This window comes from Anomalospiza imberbis, chromosome 9, assembly GCF_031753505.1.
Source record: "Anomalospiza imberbis isolate Cuckoo-Finch-1a 21T00152 chromosome 9, ASM3175350v1, whole genome shotgun sequence".
NCBI classification, from domain to species: domain Eukaryota; kingdom Metazoa; phylum Chordata; class Aves; order Passeriformes; family Viduidae; genus Anomalospiza; species Anomalospiza imberbis.
The window spans coordinates 98,701-117,536 of NC_089689.1; positions in this window are offsets into that span (position 1 = coordinate 98,701).

The following is an 18,836-nucleotide window of genomic DNA, read 5'->3' on the forward strand; positions in this document are numbered from 1 at the left end:
GATGTCACAGAGCATAAGTGGAGCACAGATGCTCAAAAGCAGCAAAGCTGAAGAGCCTGGCTCAGCTTCACTAGTGTGCAATTGACTGACTGCGAAAAACAAAGCAGCAGAGCACCGGGCTTCTGGGCGCTGTGAAGGCAATTGCCAAAACCAGGCAGCTGCTCCTTCCCAAGCACAGGCAGCTGCCTATGTTCTTGCTTGTCGACAAACTCACCGCTGCCCTTCTTTTCAGCAGCTGCCACCGTCTTCTGTGCATCTCGGAGCCTCTGGCGACGAGCAAGACTTGCCAAGGTGGGACGCATCAGGACCAAGTCAAAACCCAGGCAAGTTGTCCTGGAACGCTTTCCATTCGCTTGCCGAGAGTGAATTCAACAGGCAGGAGAGCGGCAGCCACCGTCCTCCGGCAGTCGGAAGGCTTCGCACACAAGCCCGCTTCTTTGCGGCTTCGTTCTTCGCCTCTTCCAAGCAACCGCGATCTCTGCCTCGCGGAGGCGAAGAAGCGGCTAATTCGCGCACAGCTCAGTAAAGCGGCAGCGGAGTGCTCCGGAGCGCCGCTTCTGCCGAAAGACTCCGGGAAGCGGCACTTCCCTCCGGATAGCTCCGGAGCCGCGCTTCTGCTTCTCTAGTCGTCTCTAGCTAAGCGAAAAGCTTTCCCAATCCATTTGGCAAGGGGAGAGCGTACCTGCACTGCACACTAACCGCGGTTTGCAAAGAAAGAGGATTTGCTGCACATTCCAAGGACACGGCTCTTTCCGAGGCAATCTGCAACCTGCTGTCAGATGGAAGTGCTCTCTGCCCTCTCCTGCCCAGCTCTGTGTACTAGCGGGCACTTGCCAGCCTGGGCGAGGCAAACAACCTCCAGAGATGTCACAGAGCATAAGTGGAGCACAGATGCTCAAAAGCAGCAAAGCTGAAGAGCCTGGCTCAGCTTCACTAGTGTGCAATTGACTGACTGCGAAAAACAAAGCAGCAGAGCACCGGGCTTCTGGGCGCTGTGAAGGCAATTGCCAAAACCAGGCAGCTGCTCCTTCCCAAGCACAGGCAGCTGCCTATGTTCTTGCTTGTCGACAAACTCACCCCTGCCCTTCTTTTCAGCAGCTGCCACGGTCTTCTGTGCATCTAGGAGCCTCTGGCGACGAGCAAAACTTGCCAAGGTGGGACGCATCAGGACCAAATAAAAACCCAGGCAAGTTGTCCTGGAATGCTTTCCATTCGCTTGCCGAGAGTGAATTCAAGAGGCAGGGAGAGCGGCAGCCACCGTCCTCCGGCAGTCGGAAGGCTTCGCACACAAGCCCGCTTCTTTGCGGCTTCATTCTTCGCCTCTTCCAAGCAACCGCGATCTCTGCCTCGCGGAGGCGAAGAAGCGGCTAATTCGCGCACAGCTCAGTAGAGCGGCAGCGGAGTGCTCCAGAGCGCCGCTTCTGCCGAAAGACGCTGGGAAGCGGCACTTCCCTCCGGATAGCTCCGGAGCCACGCTTCTGCTTCTCTAGTCGCCTCTAGCTTAGCGAAAAGCTTTCCCAATCCATTTGGCAAGGGGAGAGTGTACCTGCACTGCACACTAACCGCGGTTTGCAAAGTAAGAGGATTTGCTGCACATTCCAAGGACACGGGTCTTTCCGAGGCAATCTGCAACCTGCTGTCAGATGGAAGTGCTCTCTGCCCTCTCCTGCCCAGCTCTGTGTACTAGCGGGCACTTGCCAGCCTGGGGCGAGGCAAACAACCTCGAGAGATGTCACAGAGCATAAGTGGAGCACAGATGCTCAAAAGCAGCAAAGCTGAAGAGCCTGGCTCAGCTTCACTAGTGTGCAATTGACTGACTGCGAAAAACAAAGCAGCAGAGCACCGGCTTCTGGGCGCTGTGAAGGCAATTGCCAAAACCAGGCAGCTGCTCCTTCCCAAGCACAGGCAGCTGCCTATGTTCTTGCTTGTTGACAAACTCACCGCTGCCCTTCTTTTCAGCAGCTGCCACCGTCTTCTGTGCATCTCGGAGCCTCTGGCGACGAGCAAGACTTGCCAAGGTGGGACGCATCAGGACCAAGTAAAAACCCAGGCAAGTTGTCCTGGAACGCTTTCCATTCGCTTGCCGAGAGTGAATTCAAGAGGCAGGAGAGCGGCAGCCACCGTCCTCCGGCAGTCGGAAGGCTTCGCACACAAGCCGCTTCTTTGCGGCTTCGTTCTTCGCCTCTTCCAAGCAACCGCGATCTCTGCCTCGCGGAGGCGAAGAAGCGGCTAATTCGCGCACAGCTCAGTAAAGCGGCAGCGGAGTGCTCCGGAGCGCCGCTTCTGCCGAAAGACGCCGGGAAGCGGCACTTCCCTCCGGATAGCTCCGGAGCCGCGCTTCTGCTTCTCTAGTCGTCTCTATCTTAGCGAAAAGCTTTCCCACTCCATTTGGCAAGGGGAGAGCGTACCTGCACTGCACACTAACCGCGGTTTGCAAAGAAAGAGGATTTGCTGCACATTCCAAGGACACGGCTCTTTCCGAGGCAATCTGCAACCTGCTGTCAGATGGAAGTGCTCTCTGCCCTCTCCTGCCCAGCTCTGTGTACTAGCGGGCACTTTCCAGCCTGGCGAGGCAAACAACCTCCAGAGATGTCACAGAGCATAAGTGGAGCACAGATGCTCAAAAGCAGCAAAGCTGAAGAGCCTGGCTCAGCTTCACTAGTGTGCAATTGACTGACTGCGAAAAACAAAGCAGCAGAGCACCGGGCTTCTGGGCGCTGTGAAGGCAATTGCCAAAACCAGGCAGCTGCTCCTTCCCAAGCACAGGCAGCTGCCTATGTTCTTGCTTGTCGACAAACTCACCGCTGCCCTTCTTTTCAGCAGCTGCCACCGTCTTCTGTGCATCTCGGAGCCTCTGGCGACGAGCAAGACTTGCCAAGGTGGGACGCATCAGGACCAAGTAAAAGCCCAGGCAAGTTGTCCTGGAACGCTTTCCATTCGCTTGCCGAGAGTGAATTCAAGAGGCAGGAGAGCGGCAGCCACCGTCCTCCGGCAGTCGGAAGGCTTCGCACACAAGCCTGCTTCTTTGCGGCTTCATTCTTCGCCTCTTCCAAGCAACCGCGATCTCTGCCTCTCGGAGGCGAAGAAGCGGCTAATTCGCGCACAGCTCAGTAGAGCGGCAGCGGAGTGCTCCGGAGCGCCGCTTCTGCCGAAAGACGCTGGGAAGCGGCACTTCCCTCCGGATAGCTCCGAGCCACGCTTCTGCTTCTCTAGTCGCCTCTAGCTTAGCGAAAAGCTTTCCCAATCCATTTGGCAAGGGGAGAGCGTACCTGCACTGCACACTAACCGCGGTTTGCAAAGTAAGAGGATTTGCTGCACATTCCAAGGACACGGCTCTTTCCGAGGCAATCTGCAACCTGCTGTCAGATGGAAGTGCTCTCTGCCCTCTCCTGCCCAGCTCTGTGTACTAGCGGGCACTTGCCAGCCTGGGCGAGGCAAACAACCTCCAGAGATGTCACAGAGCATAAGTGGAGCACAGATGCTCAAAAGCAGCAAAGCTGAAGAGCCTGGCTCAGCTTCACTAGTGTGCAATTGACTGACTGCGAAAAACAAAGCAGCAGAGCACCGGGCTTCTGGGCGCTGTGAAGGCAATTGCCAAAACCAGGCAGCTGCTCCTTCCCAAGCACAGGCAGCTGTCTATGTTCTTGCTTGTCGACAAACTCACCCCTGCCCTTCTTTTCAGCAGCTGCCACGGTCTTCTGTGCATCTCGGAGCCTCTGGCGACGAGCAAAACTTGCCAAGGTGGGACGCATCAGGACCAAGTACAAACCCAGGCAAGTTGTCCTGGAATGCTTTCCATTCGCTTGCCGAGAGTGAATTCAACAGGCAGGAGAGCGGCAGCCACCGTCCTCCGGCAGTCGGAAGGCTTCGCACACAAGCCCGCTTCTTTGCGGCTTCGTTCTTCGCCTCTTCCAAGCAACCGCGATCTCTGCCTCGCGGAGGCGAAGAAGCGGCTAATTCGCGCACAGCTCAGTAAAGCGGCAGCGGAGTGCTCCGGAAGCGCCGCTTCAAGCTGAAAGACGCCGGGAAGCGGCACTTTCCTCCGGATAGCTCCGGAGCCGCGCTTCTGCTTCTCTAGTCATCTCTAGCTTAGCGAAAAGCTTTCCCACTCCATTTGGCAAGGGGAGAGCGTACCTGCACTGCACACTAACCGCGGTTTGCAAAGAAAGAGGATTTGCTGCACATTCCAAGGACACGGCTCTTTCCGAGGCAATCTGCAACCTGCTGTCAGATGGAAGTGCTCTCTGCCCTCTCCTGCCCAGCTCTGTGTACTAGCGGGCACTTTCCAGCCTGGGCGAGGCAAACAACCTCGAGAGATGTCACAGAGCATAAGTGGAGCACAGATGCTCAAAAGCAGCAAAGCTGAAGAGCCTGGCTCAGCTTCACTAGTGTGCAATTGACTGACTGCGAAAAACAAAGCAGCAGAGCACCGGGCTTCTGGGCGCTGTGAAGGCAATTGCCAAAACCAGGCAGCTGCTCCTTCCCAAGCACAGTCAGCTGCCTATGTTCTTGCTTGTCAACAAACTCACCGCTGCCCTTCTTTTCAGCAGCTGCCACCGTCTTCTGTGCATCTCGGAGCCTCTGGCGACGAGCAAGACTTGCCAAGGTGGGACGCATCAGGACCAAGTAAAAGCCCAGGCAAGTTGTCCTGGAACGCTTTCCATTCGCTTGCCGAGAGTGAATTCAACAGGCAGGAGAGCGGCAGCCACCGTCCTCCAGCAGTCTGAAGGCTTCGCACACAAGCCCGCTTCTTTGCGGCTTTGTTCTTCGCCTCTTCCCAGCAACCGCGATCTCTGCCTCTCGGAGGTGAAGAAGCGGCTAGTTCGCTCACAGCTCAGTAAAGCGGCAGCGGAGTGCTCCGGAGCGCCGCTTCTGCCGAAAGACGCCGGGAAGCGGCACTTCCTTCCGGATAGCTCCGGAGCCGCGCTTCTGCTTCTCTAGTCGTCTCTATCTTAGCGAAAAGCTTTCCCACTCCATTTGGCAAGGGGAGAGTGTACCTGCACTGCACACTAACCGCGGTTTCAAAGAAAGAGGATTTGCTGCACATTCCATGGGCACGGCTCTTTCCGAGGCAATCTGCAACCTGCTGTCAGATGGAAGTGCTCTCTGCCCTCTCCTGCCCAGCTCTAGCTACTAGCGGGCACTTTCCAGCCTGGGCGAGGCAAACAACCTCGAGAGATGTCACAGAGCATAAGTGGAGCACAGATGCTCAAAAGCAGCAAAGCTGAAGAGCCTGGCTCAGCTTCACAAGTGTGCAATTGACTGACTGGGAGAAACAAAGCTGCAGAGCACCGGGCTTCTGGGCGCTGTGAAGGCAATTGCCAAAACCAGGCAGCTGCTCCTTCCCAAGCACAGGCAGCTGCCTATGTTCTTGCTTGTCGACAAACTCACCCCTGCCCTTCTTTTCAGCAGCTGCCACCGTCTTCTGTGCATCTCGGAGCCTCTGGCGACGAGCAAGACTTGCCAAGGTGGGACGCATCAGGACCAAGTAAAGACTCAGGAAGGTTGTCCTGGAATGCTTTCCATTCGCTTGCCGAGAGTGAATTCAAGAGGCAGGAGAGCGGCAGCCACCGTCCTCCGGCAGTCGGAAGGCTTCGCACACAAGCCCGCTTCTTTGCGGCTTCATTCTTCGCCTCTTCCAAGCAACCGCGATCTCTGCCTCTCGGAGGTGAAGAAGCGGCTAATTCGCGCACAGCTCAGTAAAGCGGCAGCGGAGTGCTCCGGAGCGCCGCTTCTGCCGAAAGACGCCGGGAAGCGGCACTTTCCTCCGGATAGCTCCGGAGCCGCGCTTCTGCTTCTCTAGTCGTCTCTATCTTAGCGAAAAGCTTTCCCACTCCATTTGGCAAGGGGAGAGCGTACCTGCACTGCACACTAACCGCGGTTTGCAAAGAAAGAGGATTTGCTGCACATTCCAAGGACACGGCTCTTTCCGAGGCAATCTGCAACCTGCTGTCAGATGGAAGTGCTCTCTGCCCTCTCCTGCCCAGCTCTGTGTACTAGCGGGCACTTTCCAGCCTGGGCGAGGCAAATAACCTCCAGAGATGTCACAGAGCATAAGTGGAGCACAGATGCTCAAAAGCAGCAAAGCTGAAGAGCCTGGCTCAGCTTCACTAGTGTGCAATTGACTGACTGCAAAAAAAAAAAAGCAGCAGAGCACCGGGCTTCTGGGCGCTGTGAAGGCAATTGCCAAAACCAGGCAGCTGCTCCTTCCCAAGCACAGTCAGCTGCCTATGTTCTTGCTTGTCGACAAACTCACCGCTGCCCTTCTTTTCAGCAGCTGCCACCGTCTTCTGTGCATCTCGGTGCCTCTGGCGACGAGCAAGACTTGCCAAGGTGGGACGCATCAGGACCAAGTAAAAGCCCAGGCAAGTTGTCCTGGAACGCTTTCCATTCGCTTGCCGAGAGTGAATTCAACAGGCAGGAGAGCGGCAGCCACCGTCCTCCGGCAGTCGGAAGGCTTCGCACACAAGCCCGCTTCTTTGCGGCTTCGTTCTTCGCCTCTTCCAAGCAACCGCGATCTCTGCTTCTCGGAGGCGCAGAAGCGGCTAATTCGCGCACAGCTCAGTAGAGCGGCAGCGGAGCGCTCCGGAGCGCCGCTTCTGCCGAAAGACGCCGGGAAGCGGCACTTCCCTCCGGATAGCTCCGGAGCCGCGCTTTTGCTTCTCTAGTCATCTCTATCTTAGCGAAAAGCTTTCCCACTCCATTTGGCAAGGGGAGAGCGTACCTGCACTGCACACTAGCTGCGGTTTGCAAAGAAAGAGGATTTGCTGCACATTCCAAGGACACGGCTCTTTCCAAGGCAATCTGCAACCTGCTGTCAGATGGAAGTGCTCTCTGCCCTCTCCTGCCCAGCTCTGTGTACTAGCGGGCGCTTTCCAGCCTGGCCGAGGCAAATAACCTCGAGAGATGTCACAGAGCATAAGTGGAGCACAGATGCTCAAAAGCAGCAAAGCTGAAGAGCCTGGCTCAGCTTCACTAGTGTGCAATTGACTGACTGCGAAAAACAAAGCAGCAGAGCACCGGGCTTCTGGGCGCTGTGAAGGCAATTGCCAAAACCAGGCAGCTGCTCCTTCCCAAGCACAGGCAGCTGCCTATGTTCTTGCTTGTCGACAAACTCACCGCTGCCCTTCTTTTCAGCAGCTGCCACCGTCTTCTGTGCATCTCGGTGCCTCTGGCGACGAGCAAGACTTGCCAAGGTGGGACGCATCAGGACCAAGGAAAAGCCCAGGCAAGTTGTCCTGGAACGCTTTCCATTCGCTTGCCGAGAGTGAATTCAACAGGCAGGAGAGCGGCAGCCACCGTCCTCCAGCAGTCTGAAGGCATCGCACACAAGCCCACTTCTTTGCGGCTTCGTTCTTCGCCTCTTCCCAGCAACCGCGATCTCTGCTTCTCGGAGGCGAAGAAGCGGCTAATTCGCGCACAGCTCAGTAGAGCGGCAGCGGAGCGCTCCGGAGCGCCGCTTCAAGCCGAAAGACACCGGGAAGCGTCACTTCCCTCCGGATAGCTCTGGAGCCGCGCTTCTGCTTCTCTAGTCGTCTCTATCTTAGCGAAAAGCTTTCCCACTCCATTTGGCAAGGGGAGAGCGTACCTGCACTGCACACTAACCGCGGTTTGCAAAGAAAGAGGATTTGCTGCACATTCCAAGGACACGGCTCTTTCCAAGGCAATCTACAACCTGCTGTCAGATGGAAGTGCTCTCTGCCCTCTCCTGCCCAGCTCTGTGTACTAGCGGGCACTTTCCAGCCTGGCCGAGGCAAACAACCTCGAGAGATGTCACAGAGCATAAGTGGAGCACAGATGCTCAAAAGCAGCAAAGCTGAAGAGCCTGGCTCAGCTTCACTAGTGTGCAATTGACTGACTGCGAAAAACAAAGCAGCAGAGCACCGGGCTTCTGGGCGCTGTGAAGGCAATTGCCAAAACCAGGCAGCTGCTCCTTCCCAAGCACAGGCAGCTGCCTATGTTCTTGCTTGTCGACAAACTCACCCCTGCCCTTCTTTTCAGCAGCTGCCACCGTCTTCTGTGCATCTCGGTGCCTCTGGCGACGAGCAAAACTTGCCAAGGTGGGACGCATCCGGACCAAGTCAAAACCCAGGCAAGTTGTCCTGGAATGCTTTCCATTCGCTTGCCGAGAGTGAATTCAAGAGGCAGGAGAGCGGCAGCCACCGTCCTCCAGCAGTCTGAAGGCTTCGCACACAAGCCCGCTTCTTTGCGGCTTTGTTCTTCGCCTCTTCCCAGCAACCGCGATCTCTGCCTCTCGGAGGTGAAGAAGCGGCTAGTTCGCTCACAGCTCAGTAAAGCGGCAGCGGAGTGCTCCGGAGCGCCGCTTCTGCCGAAAGACGCCGGGAAGCGGCACTTCCTTCCGGATAGCTCCGGAGCCGCGCTTCTGCTTCTCTAGTCGTCTCTATCTTAGCGAAAAGCTTTCCCACTCCATTTGGCAAGGGGAGAGTGTACCTGCACTGCACACTAACCGCGGTTTCAAAGAAAGAGGATTTGCTGCACATTCCATGGACACGGCTCTTTCCGAGGCAATCTGCAACCTGCTGTCAGATGGAAGTGCTCTCTGCCCTCTCCTGCCCAGCTCTAGCTACTAGCGGGCACTTTCCAGCCTGGCCGAGGCAAACAACCTCGAGAGATGTCACAGAGCATAAGTGGAGCACAGATGCTCAAAAGCAGCAAAGCTGAAGAGCCTGGCTCAGCTTCACAAGTGTGCAATTGACTGACTGGGAGAAACAAAGCTGCAGAGCACCGGGCTTCTGGGCGCTGTGAAGGCAATTGCCAAAACCAGGCAGCTGCTCCTTCCCAAGCACAGTCAGCTGCCTATGTTCTTGCTTGTTGGCAAACTCACCGCTGCCCTTCTTTTCAGCAGCTGCCACCGTCTTCTGTGCATCTCGGTGCCTCTGGCGACGAGCAAGACTTGCCAAGGTGGGACGCATCAGGACCAAGTAAAAACCCAGGCAAGTTGTCCTGGAACGCTTTCCATTCGCTTGCCGAGAGTGAATTCAAGAGGCAGGAGAGCGGCAGCCACCGTCCTCCGGCAGTCGGAAGGCTTCGCACACAGGCCGGCTTCTTTGCGGCTTCGTTCTTCGCCTCTTCCAAGCAACCGCGATCTCTGCCTCGCGGAGGCGAAGAAGCGGCTAATTCGCGCACAGCTCAGTAGAGCGGCAGCGGAGCGCTCCGGAGCGCCGCTTCTGCCGAAAGACGCCGGGAAGCGGCACTTCCCTCCGGATAGCTCCGGAGCCGCGCTTCTGCTTCTCTAGTCGTCTCTATCTTAGCGAAAAGCTTTCCCACTCCATTTGGCAAGGGGAGAGTGTACCTGCACTGCACACTAACCGCGGTTTCAAAGAAAGAGGATTTGCTGCACATTCCATGGACACGGCTCTTTCCGAGGCAATCTGCAACCTGCTGTCAGATGGAAGTGCTCTCTGCCCTCTCCTGCCCAGCTCTAGCTACTAGCGGGCACTTTCCAGCCTGGCCGAGGCAAACAACCTCGAGAGATGTCACAGAGCATAAGTGGAGCACAGATGCTCAAAAGCAGCAAAGCTGAAGAGCCTGGCTCAGCTTCACTAGTGTGCAATTGACTGACTGCGAAAAACAAAGCTGCAGAGCACCGGGCTTCTGGGCGCTGTGAAGGCAATTGCCAAAACCAGGCAGCTGCTCCTTCCCAAGCACAGTCAGCTGCCTATGTTCTTGCTTGTTGGCAAACTCACCGCTGCCCTTCTTTTCAGCAGCTGCCACCGTCTTCTGTGCATCTCGGTGCCTCTGGCGACGAGCAAGACTTGCCAAGGTGGGACGCATCAGGACCAAGTAAAAACCCAGGCAAGTTGTCCTGGAACGCTTTCCATTCGCTTGCCGAGAGTGAATTCAAGAGGCAGGAGAGCGGCAGCCACCGTCCTCCGGCAGTCGGAAGGCTTCGCACACAGGCCGGCTTCTTTGCGGCTTCGTTCTTCGCCTCTTCCAAGCAACCGCGATCTCTGCCTCGCGGAGGCGAAGAAGCGGCTAATTCGCGCACAGCTCAGTAGAGCGGCAGCGGAGCGCTCCGGAGCGCCGCTTCTGCCGAAAGACGCCGGGAAGCGGCACTTCCCTCCGGATAGCTCCGGAGCCGCGCTTTTGCTTCTCTAGTCGTCTCTATCTTAGCGAAAAGCTTTCCCACTCCATTTGGCAAGGGGAGAGCGTACCTGCACTGCACACTAACTGCGGTTTGCAAAGAAAGAGGATTTGCTGCACATTCCAAGGACACGGCTCTTTCCAAGGCAATCTGCAACCTGCTGTCAGATGGAAGTGCTCTCTGCCCTCTCCTGCCCAGCTCTGTGTACTAGCGGGCGCTTTCCAGCCTGGCCGAGGCAAATAACCTCGAGAGATGTCACAGAGCATAAGTGGAGCACAGATGCTCAAAAGCAGCAAAGCTGAAGAGCCTGGCTCAGCTTCACTAGTGTGCAATTGACTGACTGCGAAAAACAAAGCAGCAGAGCACCGGGCTTCTGGGCGCTGTGAAGGCAATTGCCAAAACCAGGCAGCTGCTCCTTCCCAAGCACAGGCAGCTGCCTATGTTCTTGCTTGTCGACAAACTCACCCCTGCCCTTCTTTTCAGCAGCTGCCACCGTCTTCTGTGCATCTCGGAGCCTCTGGCGACGAGCAAGACTTGCCAAGGTGGGACGCATCAGGACCAAGTAAAGACTCAGGAAGGTTGTCCTGGAATGCTTTCCATTCGCTTGCCGAGAGTGAATTCAAGAGGCAGGAGAGCGGCAGCCACCGTCCTCCGGCAGTCGGAAGGCTTCGCACACAAGCCCGCTTCTTTGCGGCTTCATTCTTCGCCTCTTCCAAGCAACCGCGATCTCTGCCTCTCGGAGGTGAAGAAGCGGCTAATTCGCGCACAGCTCAGTAAAGCGGCAGCGGAGTGCTCCGGAGCGCCGCTTCTGCCGAAAGACGCCGGGAAGCGGCACTTTCCTCCGGATAGCTCCGGAGCCGCGCTTTTACTTCTCTAGTCGTCTCTATCTTAGCGAAAAGCTTTCCCACTCCATTTGGCAAGGGGAGAGCGTACCTGCACTGCACACTAACCGCGGTTTGCAAAGAAAGAGGATTTGCTGCACATTCCAAGGACACGGCTCTTTCCGAGGCAATCTGCAACCTGCTGTCAGATGGAAGTGCTCTCTGCCCTCTCCTGCCCAGCTCTGTGTACTAGCGGGCACTTTCCAGCCTGGGCGAGGCAAACAACCTCCAGAGATGTCACAGAGCATAAGTGGAGCACAGATGCTCAAAAGCAGCAAAGCTGAAGAGCCTGGCTCAGCTTCACTAGTGTGCAATTGACTGACTGCAAAAAAAAAAAAGCAGCAGAGCACCGGGCTTCTGGGCGCTGTGAAGGCAATTGCCAAAACCAGGCAGCTGCTCCTTCCCAAGCACAGTCAGCTGCCTATGTTCTTGCTTGTCGACAAACTCACCGCTGCCCTTCTTTTCAGCAGCTGCCACCGTCTTCTGTGCATCTCGGTGCCTCTGGCGACGAGCAAGACTTGCCAAGGTGGGACGCATCAGGACCAAGTAAAAGCCCAGGCAAGTTGTCCTGGAACGCTTTCCATTCGCTTGCCGAGAGTGAATTCAACAGGCAGGAGAGCGGCAGCCACCGTCCTCCAGCAGTCTGAAGGCATCGCACACAAGCCCACTTCTTTGCGGCTTCGTTCTTCGCCTCTTCCCAGCAACCGCGATCTCTGCTTCTCGGAGGCGAAGAAGCGGCTAATTCGCGCACAGCTCAGTAGAGCGGCAGCGGAGCGCTCCGGAGCGCCGCTTCAAGCCGAAAGACACCGGGAAGCGGCACTTCCCTCCGGATAGCTCCGGAGCCGCGCTTCTGCTTCTCTAGTCGTCTCTATCTTAGCGAAAAGCTTTCCCACTCCATTTGGCAAGGGGAGAGCGTACCTGCACTGCACACTAACCGCGGTTTGCAAAGAAAGAGGATTTGCTGCACATTCCAAGGACACGGCTCTTTCCAAGGCAATCTACAACCTGCTGTCAGATGGAAGTGCTCTCTGCCCTCTCCTGCCCAGCTCTGTGTACTAGCGGGCACTTTCCAGCCTGGCCGAGGCAAACAACCTCGAGAGATGTCACAGAGCATAAGTGGAGCACAGATGCTCAAAAGCAGCAAAGCTGAAGAGCCTGGCTCAGCTTCACTAGTGTGCAATTGACTGAGTGCGAAAAACAAAGCAGCAGAGCACCGGGCTTCTGGGCGCTGTGAAGGCAATTGCCAAAACCAGGCAGCTGCTCCTTCCCAAGCACAGGCAGCTGCCTATGTTCTTGCTTGTCGACAAACTCACCCCTGCCCTTCTTTTCAGCAGCTGCCACCGTCTTCTGTGCATCTCGGTGCCTCTGGCGACGAGCAAAACTTGCCAAGGTGAGACGCATCCGGACCAAGTCAAAACCCAGGCAAGTTGTCCTGGAATGCTTTCCATTCGCTTGCCGAGAGTGAATTCAACAGGCAGGAGAGCGGCAGCCACCGTCCTCCGGCAGTCGGAAGGCTTCGCACACAGGCCGGCTTCTTTGCGGCTTCGTTCTTCGCCTCTTCCAAGCAACCGCGATCTCTGCCTCTCGGAGGCGAAGAAGCGGCTAATTCGCGCACAGCTCAGTAGAACGGCAGCGGAGTGCTCCGGAGCGCCGCTTCTGCCGAAAGACGCTGGGAAGCGGCACTTCCCTCCGGATAGCTCCGGAGCCGCGCTTCTGCTTCTCTAGTCGCCTCTATCTTAGCGAAAAGCTTTCCCAATCCATTTGGCAAGGGGAGAGCGTACCTGCACTGCACACTAACCGCGGTTTGCAAAGAAAGAGGATTTGCTGCACATTCCAAGGACACGGCTCTTTCCGAGGCAATCTGCAACCTGCTGTCAGATGGAAGTGCTCTCTGCCCTCTCCTGCCCAGCTCTGTGTACTAGCGGGCACTTGCCAGCCTGGGCGAGGCAAACAACCTCCAGAGATGTCACAGAGCATAAGTGGAGCACAGATGCTCAAAAGCAGCAAAGCTGAAGAGCCTGGCTCAGCTTCACTAGTGTGCAATTGACTGACTGCGAAAAACAAAGCAGCAGAGCACCGGGCTTCTGGGCGCTGTGAAGGCAATTGCCAAAACCAGGCAGCTGCTCCTTCCCAAGCACAGGCAGCTGCCTATGTTCTTGCTTGTCGACAAACTCACCGCTGCCCTTCTTTTCAGCAGCTGCCACCGTCTTCTGTGCATCTCGGAGCCTCTGGCGACGAGCAAGACTTGCCAAGGTGGGAGGCATCAGGACCAAGTCAAAACCCAGGCAAGTTGTCCTGGAACGCTTTCCATTCGCTTGCCGAGAGTGAATTCAAGAGGCAGGAGAGCGGCAGCCACCGTCCTCCGGCAGTCGGAAGGCTTCGCACACAAGCCCGCTTCTTTGCGGCTTCGTTCTTCGCCTCTTCCAAGCAACCGCGATCTCTGCTTCTCGGAGGCGAAGAAGCGGCTAATTCGCGCACAGCTCAGTAGAGCGGCAGCGGAGCGCTCCGGAGCGCCGCTTCTGCCGAAAGACGCCGGGAAGCGGCACTTCCCTCCGGATAGCTCCGGAGCCGCGCTTTTGCTTCTCTAGTCGTCTCTATCTTAGCGAAAAGCTTTCCCACTCCATTTGGCAAGGGGGAGAGCGTACCTGCACTGCACACTAACTGCGGTTTGCAAAGAAAGAGGATTTGCTGCACATTCCAAGGACACGGCTCTTTCCAAGGCAATCTGCAACCTGCTGTCAGATGGAAGTGCTCTCTGCCCTTTCCTGCCCAGCTCTGTGTACTAGCGGGCACTTTCCAGCCTGGCCGAGGCAAATAACCTCGAGAGATGTCACAGAGCATAAGTGGAGCACAGGTGCTCAAAAGCAGCAAAGCTGAAGAGCCTGGCTCAGCTTCACTAGTGTGCAATTGACTGACTGCGAAAAACAAAGCAGCAGAGCACCGGGCTTCTGGGCGCTGTGAAGGCAATTGCCGAAACCAGGCAGCTGCTCCTTCCCAAGCACAGGCAGCTGCCTATGTTCTTGCTTGTCCACAAATTCACCCCTGCCCTTCTTTTCAGCAGCTGCCACCGTCTTCTGTGCATCTCGGAGCCTCTGGCGACGAGCAAGACTTGCCAAGGTGAGACGCATCAGGACCAAGTAAAAACTCAGGCAAGTTGTCCTGGAATGCTTTCCATTCGCTTGCCGAGAGTGAATTCAAGAGGCAGGAGAGCGGCAGCCACCGTCCTCCGGCAGTCGGAAGGCTTCGCACACAAGGCCGCTTCTTTGCGGCTTCATTCTTCGCCTCTTCCAAGCAACCGCGATCTCTGCCTCTCGGAGGCGAAGAAGCGGCTAATTCGCGCAAAGCTCAGTAGAGCGGCAGCGGAGCGCTCCGGAGCGCCGCTTCAAGCCGAAAGACACCGGGAAGCGGCACTTCCCTCCGGATAGCTCCGGAGCCGCGCTTCTGCTTCTCTAGTCGTCTCTAGCTAAGCGAAAAGCTTTCCCAATCCATTTGGCAAGGGGAGAGCGTACCTGCACTGCACACTAACCGCGGATTGCAAAGAAAGAGGATTTGCTGCACATTCCAAGGACACGGCTCTTTCCGAGGCAATCTGCAACCTGCTGTCAGATGGAAGTGCTCTCTGCCCTCTCCTGCCCAGCTCTGTGTACTAGCGGGCACTTGCCAGCCTGGGCGAGGCAAACAACCTTGAGAGATGTCACAGAGCATAAGTGGAGCACAGATGCTCAAAAGCAGCAAAGCTGAAGAGCCTGGCTCAGCTTCACTAGTGTGCAATTGACTGACTGCGAAAAACAAAGCAGCAGAGCACCGGGCTTCTGGGCGCTGTGAAGGCAATTGCCAAAACCAGGCAGCTGCTCCTTCCCAAGCACAGGCAGCTGCCTATGTTCTTGCTTGTCGAAAAACTCACCCCTGCCCTTCTTTTCAGCAGCTGCCACCGTCTTCTGTGCATCTCGGAGCCTCTGGCGACGAGCAAGACTTGCCAAGGTGGGACGCATCCGGACCAAGTCAAAACCCAGGCACGTTGTCCTGGAACGCTTTCCATTCGCCTGCCGAGAGTGAATTCAACAGGCAGGAGAGCGGCAGCCACCGTCCTCCAGCAGTCTGAAGGCTTGGCACACAAGCCCGCTTCTTTGCGGCTTCGTTCTTCGCCTCTTCCAAGCAACCGCGATCTCTGCTTCTCGGAGGCGAAGAAGCGGCTAATTCGCGCAGAGCTCAGTAGAGCGGCAGCGGAGCGCTCCGGAGCGCCGCTTCAAACCGAAAGACGCCGGGAAGCGGCACTTTCCTCCGGATAGCTCCGGAGCCGCGCTTCTGCTTCTCTAGTCGTCTCTATCTTAGCGAAAAGCTTTCCCACTCCATTTGGCAAGGGGAGAGCGTACCTGCACTGCACACTAACCGCGGTTTGCAAAGAAAGAGGATTTGCTGCACATTCCAAGGACACGGCTCTTTCCGAGGCAATCTGCAACCTGCTGTCAGATGGAAGTGCTCTCTGCCCTCTCCTGCCCAGCTCTGTGTACTAGCGGGCACTTTCCAGCCTGGGCGAGGCAAACAACCTCGAGAGATGTCACAGAGCATAAGTGGAGCACAGATGCTCAAAAGCAGCAAAGCTGAAGAGCCTGGCTCAGCTTCACTAGTGTGCAATTGACTGACTGCAAAAAAAAAAAAGCAGCAGAGCACCGGGCTTCTGGGCGCTGTGAAGGCAATTGCCAAAACCAGGCAGCTGCTCCTTCCCAAGCACAGTCAGCTGCCTATGTTCTTGCTTGTCGACAAACTCACCGCTGCCCTTCTTTTCAGCAGCTGCCACCGTCTTCTGTGCATCTCGGTGCCTCTGGCGACGAGCAAGACTTGCCAAGGTGGGACGCATCAGGACCAAGTAAAAGCCCAGGCAAGTTGTCCTGGAACGCTTTCCATTCGCTTGCCGAGAGTGAATTCAACAGGCAGGAGAGCGGCAGCCACCGTCCTCCAGCAGTCTGAAGGCATCGCACACAAGCCCACTTCTTTGCGGCTTCGTTCTTCGCCTCTTCCCAGCAACCGCGATCTCTGCTTCTCGGAGGCGAAGAAGCGGCTAATTCGCGCACAGCTCAGTAGAGCGGCAGCGGAGCGCTCCGGAGCGCCGCTTCAAGCCGAAAGACACCGGGAAGCGGCACTTCCCTCCGGATAGCTCCGGAGCCGCGCTTCTGCTTCTCTAGTCGCCTCTAGCTTAGCGAAAAGCTTTCCCACTCCATTTGGCAAGGGGAGAGCGTACCTGCACTGCACACTAACCGCGGTTTGCAAAGAAAGAGGATTTGCTGCACATTCCAAGGACATCGGCTCTTTCCAAGGCAATCTACAACCTGCTGTCAGATGGAAGTGCTCTCTGCCCTCTCCTGCCCAGCTCTGTGTACTAGCAGGCACTTTCCAGCCTGGCCGAGGCAAACAACCTCCAGAGATGTCACAGAGCCTAAGTGGAGCCACAGATGCTCAAAAGCAGCAAAGCTGAAGAGCCTGGCTCAGCTTCACTAGTGTGCAATTGACTGAGTGCGAAAAACAAAGCAGCAGAGCACCGGGCTTCTGGGCGCTGTGAAGGCAATTGCCAAAACCAGGCAGCTGCTCCTTCCCAAGCACAGGCAGCTGCCTATGTTCTTGCTTGTCGACAAACTCACCGCTGCCCTTCTTTTCAGCAGCTGCCACCGTCTTCTGTGCATCTAGGAGCCTCTGGCGACGAGCAAAACTTGCCAAGGTGGGACGCAACCGGACCAAGCCAAAACCCAGGCAAGTTGTCCTGGAATGCTTTCCATTCGCTTGCCGAGAGTGAATTCAAGAGGCAGGAGAGCGGCAGCCACCGTCCTCCGGCAGTCGGAAGGGCTTCGCACACAAGCCCGCTTCTTTGCGGCTTCATTCTTCGCCTCTTCCAAGCAACCGCGATCTCTGCCTCTCGGAGGCGAAGAAGCGGCTAATTCGCGCACAGCTCAGTAGAGCGGCAGCGGGAGTGCTCCGGAGCGCCGCTTCTGCCGAAAGACGCCGGGAAGCGGCACTTCCCTCCGGATAGCTCCGGAGCCGAGCTTCTGCTTCTCTAGTCGCCTCTAGCTTAGCGAAAAGCTTTCCCAATCCATTTGGCAAGGGGAGAGCGTACCTGCACTGCACACTAACCGCGGTTTGCAAAGAAAGAGGATTTGCTGCACATTCCAAGGACACGGCTCTTTCCGAGGCAATCTGCAACCTGCTGTCAGATGGAAGTGCTCTCTGCCCTCTCCTGCCCAGCTCTGTGTACTAGCGGGCACTTGCCAGCCTGGGCGAGGCAAACAACCTCCAGAGATGTCACAGAGCATAAGTGGAGCACAGATGCTCAAAAGCAGCAAAGCTGAAGAGCCTGGCTCAGCTTCACTAGTGTGCAATTGACTGACTGCGAAAAACAAAGCAGCAGAGCACCGGGCTTCTGGGCGCTGTGAAGGCAATTGCCAAAACCAGGCAGCTGCTCCTTCCCAAGCACAGGCAGCTGCCTATGTTCTTGCTTGTCGACAAACTCACCCGCTGCCCTTCTTTTCAGCAGCTGCCACCGTCTTCTGTGCATCTCGGAGCCTCTGGCGACGAGCAAGACTTGCCAAGGTGGGACGCATCAGGACCAAGAAAAAACCCAGGCAAGTTGTCCTGGAATGCTTTCCATTCGCTTGCCGAGAGTGAATTCAAGAGGCAGGAGAGCGGCAGCCACCGTCCTCCGGCAGTCGGAAGGCTTCGCACACAAGCCCGCTTCTTTGGCGGCTTCGTTCTTTCGCCTCTTCCAAGCAACCGCGATCTCTGCCTCGCGGAGGCGAAGAAGCGGCTAATTCGCGCACAAGCTCAGTAAAGCGGCAGCGGAGTGCTCCGGAGCGCCGCTTCTGCCGAAAGACGCCGGGAAGCGGCACTTCCCTCCGGATAGCTCCGGAGCCCGCGCTTCTGCTTCTCTAGTCGTCTCTAGCTAAGCGAAAAGCTTTCCCAATCCATTTGGCAAGGGGAGAGCGTACCTGCACTGCACACTAACCGCGGTTTTCAAGGAAAGAGGATTTGCTGCACATTCCAAGGACACGGCTCTTTCCGAGGCAATCTGCAACCTGCTGTCAGATGGAAGTGCTCTCTGCCCTCTCCTGCCCAGCTCTGTGTACTAGCGGGCGCTTTCCAGCCTGGGCGAGGCAAACAACCTCGAGAGATGTCACAGAGCATAAGTGGAGCACAGATGCTCAAAAGCAGCAAAGCTGAAGAGCCTGGCTCAGCTTCACTAGTGTGCAATTGACTGACTGCGAAAAACAAAGCAGCAGAGCACCGGGCTTCTGGGGCGCTGTGAAGGCAATTGCCAAAAACCAGGCAGCTGCTCCTTCCCAAGCACAGGCAGCTGCCTATGTTCTTGCTTGTCGACAAACTCACCGCTGCCCTTCTTTTCAGCAGCTGCCTCCGTCTTCTGTGCATCTCGGAGCCTCTGGCGACGAGCAAGACTTGCCAAGGTGGGACGCATCAGGACCAAGTCAAAACCCAGGCAAGTTGTCCTGGAACGCTTTCCATTTCGCTTGCCGAGAGTGAATTCAAGAGGCAGGAGAGCGGCAGCCACCGTCCTCCGGCAGTCGGAAGGCTTCGCACAACAAGCCCGCTTCTTTGCGGCTTCGTTCTTCGCCTCTTCCCAAGCAACCGCGATCTCTGCTTCTCGGAGGCGAAGAAGCGGCTAATTCGCGCTCACAGCTCAGTAAAGCGGCAGCGGAGCGCTCCGGAGCGCCGCTTCAAGCCGAAAGACGCCGGGAAGCGGCACTTTCCTCCGGATAGCTCCGGAACCCGCGCTTCTGCTTCTCTAGTCATCTCTAGCTTAGCGAAAAGCTTTCCCACTCCAGTTGGCAAGGGGAGAGGCGTACCTG